At 44.1% G+C, this 6,571-nt stretch overlaps 1 pseudogene; it reads right to left on the bottom strand.

Moving 5' to 3' along the window:
• The window catches only part of LOC100086311, an 8,125-nt pseudogene extending 2,067 nt beyond the window's left edge, over nucleotides 1-6,058 (bottom strand).
• Nucleotides 6,059-6,571: the final 513 nt, after the last annotated feature.

Below are 6,571 nucleotides of genomic sequence, written 5' to 3'. Positions count from 1 at the left end.
AGAAGAGGTCACTAATGATGGAGTTTACAATTTGGAACCCACTGTTCACACACATATTTTGTCTTTAGATGTGCTGTCGTGTTCAGTGTTATGCCTCCTGCTGGTTCACTGTTGTGCTCAAAAAGAGCTTTTTATTAATCTATTAGAGGAGCATGAGAACAGATCTTTGGGAATTGGATTTTCTACCTCATTTCAGTCTCCAAGACTTGAGAATTTTTTAGCAGGGCACTTTCAGTGCCATGCGCTGGGGAACAACATTTGAATGCTTACTTAAGAGAAGCAGAATGGCTCAGTGGAAAGAGTCTGGGCTTGGGAGTCGGAAGTCATGGGTTCAAATCTGCTCTGCCACTTGTCAGATGTGTGATTGTGGGAAAGTCACTTAACTTCTCTGTGTCTCAGTTACCTCATCTGTAAAATGGGGATTAACTGTAAGTCTCATGTGGGACAACCTGATTACCCTATATCTACCCCAGTGCTTAGAACAGTGCTCTATACATAGTAAATCCCTAACAAATACCAACATTATTATTACCATTATTATTATTACTTTGAGGACTCTCATGTACATGGTCTCCTCATCTCTAGCTGTTTCCATCCAGCTAAAGCTCTCTCAGTTTCCCAGAAAAGGCTTGGCCTGACCCATCCAGAGGGCTCACTGCCACCAGTGCTGAGATTTGAAGATTCTTCATCCACTCTGAATGGCTCTGACTTCTCCAACTGAGTCCAGTGTCCACTGATGCTGTCCCAGGAAAAAATGGGTAATGCCTTTCTTCTTTCTCCACATATACAGACATTCCCTTCTCACTCCCTTCCCCGTAGTCAGAGACACCTATACAGTTTTTGAACACTTCGTTATTCAGGATCCCAGGCCTCAAAGACCAATAATGTTAAGTTAATTGTAACTGTGATATTTGTTAAGTGCTTACTATGTGCCAGGCACAGTTCTAAATGCTGGAGTGGATACAAGCAAATCAGGTTGGACACAGCCCCTGTCCCACATGGGGTTCCCCATCTTAATCCCAACTTTAAGATGAGATAACTAAGACACAGAGAAGTGTGGTTATTTGACCAAGATCACACAGCAGACACCCAGTGAGTTGGGATTAGAAAACAGGTCCTTCTGACTTCCAGGCCAGTGGTCTATCCACTAGACCACACTGCTTCAGTGCCCTCGAATGCTCAGCTATAAACTAGACCTCTATTCAATCTGTCAAACCCTCTCCAGTCCCCTTGTCAGAAATAATTGATTATGGCATTTTAGAAGCACTTAAGATGTGCTAAGCACTGAGGTAAATACAAAATTACGAGACTGAACAGAGTCCTTGTCCCACATTCATTCATTCATTCATTCATTCAGTGGTATTTATTGAGCACTTACTGTGTGCAGAGCACTGTACTAAGCACTTGGAAAGTACAATTCAGCAACAGAGACAATCCCTAACCAACAATGGGCTCATAGTCTAGAATGGGGAAGACAGACAACAAAACAAAACAAGTAGACAGGCATCAAAAGCATCAAAATACTTGAATTATATATATATATATATATATAAATATATACATCATTAATGGAATAATAAATATGTACTTATATACACAAGTGCTGTGGGGTGAGGAGGGGGTTAGAGCAGAGAGAAGAAGTTGGGGTGATGTAGTGGGGAGAAGGGAGCAGAAGAAAAGGGAGGCTCAATTTGGAAAGGCCTTCTGGTGGACATGAGCTTTCAATAGGGGTACCATCTGCTTATCATCTACTGTGTACAGGGTCCTGCACTGAGTGCTTGGGAGAGGACAATAGAATCAGTAGACATGACCCCTAACCACAAGAAGCTTAGAGTCTATCATGTGAAGACCACACATCATGACTTCCTCATTCTAAAATCTCTTCCCTTGATCCCATGGCTCCCTCCAGGTATCTCCTATCTCCTTACCATTCCGCTCCAAACTACTTGAGCGAGTTGTCTCATTGTCTTCACTTTCTTTCCTCCAATTCTCCCCTTATTTCCAACAATCTACCTTCTGCCCTCTTTTTTTCCCCAGAAACCACCCTATCTTTTCATTCATTCAGTAGTATTTATTGAGTGCTTACTATGTGCAGAGCACTGTACTAAGCGCTTGGGATGTACAAATTGGTAACAGATAGAGACAATCCCTGCCCTTTGATGGGCTTACAGTCTAATCGGGGGAGACAGAAAGACAAGAACAATGGCAATAAATAGAATCAAGGGGAAGAACATCTCATTAAAACAATAGCAAATAAATAAAATAAAGGTGATGTACATCTCATTAACAAAATAAATACGGTAATGAAGATATATACAGTTGAGAGGACCAGTACAGTGCTGAGGAGATGGGACGGGAGAGGGGGAGGAGCAGAGGGAAAGGGGGGAGAAGAGGGTTTAGCTGCATAGAGGTGAAGTGGGGAGTAAAGGTAGCAGAGGGAAAAGGGGAGCTCAGCTGGGAAGGCCTCTTGGAGGAGGTGAGCTTTAAGTAGGGTTTTGAAGAGGGGAAGAGAATTAGTTTGGCAGAGGTGAGGAGGGACGGCATTCCAGGACCGTGGGTGGATATGGCCCAGGGGTCGACGGCAGGATAGATGAGAATGGGGGACAGTGAGGAGGTGGGAGACAGAGGAGCAGAGCGTGCAGGTTGGCTGTAGAAAGAGAGAAGGGAGGAGAAGTAGGAAGGGGCAAGGTGATGGAGAGCCTTGAAGTCTAGAGTGAGAAGTTTTTGTTTTGTGCAGAGGTTGATAGGCAACCACTGGAGGTTTTTAAGAAGGGGAGTGACATGCCCAGAGCGTTTTTGCAGGAAGATGAGCCAGGCAGCAGAGTGAAGAATAGACTGGAATGGGGAGAGAGAGGAGGAAGGGAGATCAGAGAGCAGGCTGACACAGTAATCTAGCCAGGATATTACGAGAGCCCGTAGCAGTAAGATAGCCGTTTGGGTGGAGAGGAAAGGGTGGATCTTGGCAATATTATAAAGGTGAGACTGGCAGGTTTTGGTGACGGATTGGATGTGTGGGGTGAACGAGAGAGCCGAGTTAAAGATGACACCGAGGTTGTGGGCCTGAGAGACAGAAAGGATGGTCGTACCATCCACAGTGATAGGGAAGTCAGGGAGCGGACAGGGCTTGGGAGGGAAGATGAGGAGCTCAGTTTTGGTCATGTTGAGTTTTAGGTGGCGGGCAAACATCCTGGTAGAGACGTCCTGGAGGCAGGAGGAGATACGAGCCGGAAGGGAGGGGGAGAGGACAGGGGCAGAGATGTAGATCTGTGTGTCATATCTGCTACTACTACCATCTCCCTGCCCTTTCCCTTCCCCTTCTGCTCGAATAAAAACCACTGCTGGTCCCCCCAGCCAGAATGACTCTGGGGAACGTCCCACAGTACTCACAATCTATCCCCATATTAAGGAAGAAGAAATGGAAGAATTTGTAGTTTTGATACAAATAATTGTTCAAGGGAAAGTGCCTCTCTCAAGAAAGTGTTTAACTTGTTTATTCTGAGGTAGGGGCTTAAGTGTTTAGAAAACTAGTCTTCAAATGCTTGGTGTGATTATGCCAATGAGCCAGTTGGGAAAGATGAATTAAAATAAGCTTTCTCATTTTAGGGATGCCTGTGAGAGTGGGGATTTAATTCCCCTACATTTAGGCTATCAGAGTAGAGCAATCTCACCATACACTAGTGTTTCATTCTAGGGAAATGCCCTGGGGTAGTGGAATAAGTGTGGAATCAGGGAATCTGGAAAATTTGTGTGAGATCAGGAGGCCTGTCCTGTTACACAGATTTTGTTTAAAAGGACACGAGATATTCATGAAATATTCCAGAAATATTTTTTTAAAAAAATTTTTTTTGTGAGAGAGGAATTTTGGGTAGATGATCACAGAGAATTTTGGTGAATTTAAAGAAGACTTTAGACAATAGCCACAGGGAGAATGATACACTCTCCTTTCAAGTTTAAAGGGTCTTCAATGAAGAAGTTGAGTACTCTCTCCTAAGGGTTAATTAGAAAGGCATTTGATGGAGAAGCTGTTGCATATTTCACACCTGTGATCAGGAATTCTATCACAAATGGAATTTTAAAGACCATGACTGAGTTTTCCTACACTCCAAAAGGAGAAGATGTATGACCAGTGCTTGCAAGGAGGTAGGCAGGAAAGAAGAGTTATTGTGAGATTTTCAATTATTCCCAGCCCTAAATCCTGACAAGAGAATAGAGGGGAAGGACTAAAGGAGTGTCTGCCCTGGAATCTCTAAAAGAAAGTACAGAGGGCCTGTGGAGGCTGGGGAGCAGGAATGGAGGTGTTGGTCAGAGGGAGCATATGAGATGTAGAGAAAGGAGATTTGAACCAGAATCATTTTTATTGTTACTGAGTAAGGAAAAGACTAAACAATTTTGGGATCTCTGATGATAGTGTGACTTTGTGGTAGAGGTTGGAGGAGAACTCTAGTTTCCAGGGATACACATTGCTCTATGAAGCCATGGGATAGGGAGGGAGCACTTTCTCCATGAGCTTCCTGTAATCATCCTGGGATGGGGGTGGTAGGCTAGTCCCCTAATTACCCTTTCATATTCAGGGCAACTCTTGGGCTTCAGTAGAAGGGTGGTGGCAGTGATAGGGATTCCCTGAGCAGAAAGTCCCCAAGTCTTTGTTTAAGAATAGAAGACCAGCAGAGTTTAACTAGGGTCCAGGCACTTCAAAAGTGACTCCAGGGTCTGTTTTGGCCTGGATTTAGGACTGCCCTTATTTCCTGCCAAATATTTTGTAAAAAAAAAAAAAATGACACCTTTTTTATTCCTTTAAGCTCTGGAGAAACGTGGGCTGCCCATTTTCCTTCCCAGTAGTATTAGTAGTAACAGTAGTAGCAGATATAGTAATTTTATTAATTAAGTGTTTAATGCCTCCAGAGCATTTGATATTTGGTATTTGTTGGTATTTGTTAAGCAGTTACTATGTGCCAGGCACTGTTCTAAACACTGGTATAGATACAAGGTTATCAGGTTGTCCCACTTGGGGCTCAAAGTCTTGATCCCCATTTTACAGATGAGGTAACTGAGGCACAGAGAAGTTAAGTGACTTGCCCAAAGTCACACAGCTGACAAATGGCATAGTGGGATTAGAACCCATGACCTTTGAACCCCAGGCCTGTGCTCTTTCCACTAAGCCACACTGCTTCTCACATAAGTGAGAAGCAGCATAACCTGGTGAGAACCATTATGTCCTAGTGAAAGGAGCCTGGGTCTGGGAGTCAGAGGGTCTGGGTTCTAATCTTGACTCAAGTACTTTTTTAATGATATTTGCTAAGAACTTACTGTGTCAGAGGCACTATACTTGGTGCTGGGATAAATACAAGCTAATCAGGTTGAGCACAGTCTATGACCCACATAACGCTCACAGTCTAAATCCTCATTTTTCAGATGAGATAACTGAGATTCAGAGAGATTAAGTGACTTGTGCAAGGTCATTCAGCAGACAAGTGGTGGAGCTGGGATTAGAACCCAAGTCCTGTGACACCCTGGCCCATCTTTTTTTCCTTAGGCCACACTACTTCAGTAGTCTTCTCTGTGACCTTGGGCAAGTCACTTTACTTCTCTGTGCTTCAGTTATCTCATCTGTAAAATGGGAATTAAGATTGTGAGCCCAATGTGGGACAGGGACTGTGTTCAAATCAACTATCTTGCACTTCTTCCAGCACTTACAGTAGTGTCTGGCACTGTGTAAGCACTTTACAAATACCATATTTTTTTTCAAACAAAGAAATAAGCAAGGGCACTGTCCTTTGAGGGGCCCATAATTTATGAATAAAGGTGAGAAAGAGGACTTGAAACAAACACTTAAGGAGCAATGAACAAGAAAACATTAAAAGAGCTTAAAAGACAAGGACAAATACATAATACCCAAAATGGAAGTAAAAGTCAGTAGAGAGCTGTGGCTAAAGGAGCAGAATTCAGGACTTTTGTGATATTGAGTTCACAGCAAACTCAAAGCCACAAAGATGGCTACTAAGGTCATTAACTTTCCTGAGTTTTTAAGGAGACTCATGTTGTATTCTTTTCCTGCCATGATGGTTGAAAGCAGGATGGGATTCTGGGGTTTCCTCAGGGGTGTGGAGGGGAGCCAGTGTCAATTCCCTGGGAGGCAGCATGGCTGGGGCACAAAGCATGCTGGGGGCAGGCTGATAGTTCCTCAGTTGGGGTGGGAGGGTTGAGAGTGACAGGGAAATCAAACTGCAATTACCAGATGTTTTCCTTGGAGGTGAAAGGGACGTGAAGAGGAACAGCAACAACTTTTACATGAGGACCAGCTTGTGAAGAACTTGTGGGATCAGGCAGAGAGTTCCTCAATCATGGTAATGTTGGGAGGCTGAGAATATGCAGGGAGCTGAGGCTGCAATTCAAACATTCTTCAGGGTTGTGGGTCCAAGGTTGACTCTCCTCACCTGGGGAAGGCAGCTGTGTGGTGGACTGGGTGAACTGAGGGTGCCCAGGGTGGCATCTCTAGTATCCAAAGAGCCCAGGCTATCCATTTCCCACTGTCACAGAAACAGCAGAATAGCCAGCAAAGGAGAGCAGGCAG

The sequence above is a fragment of the Ornithorhynchus anatinus genome, chromosome 12 (assembly GCF_004115215.2).
Source record: "Ornithorhynchus anatinus isolate Pmale09 chromosome 12, mOrnAna1.pri.v4, whole genome shotgun sequence".
Taxonomy (NCBI): domain Eukaryota; kingdom Metazoa; phylum Chordata; class Mammalia; order Monotremata; family Ornithorhynchidae; genus Ornithorhynchus; species Ornithorhynchus anatinus.
Note: the sequence above shows the minus strand (reverse complement) of the source record. Positions and strands in the feature narration are given on the sequence as shown.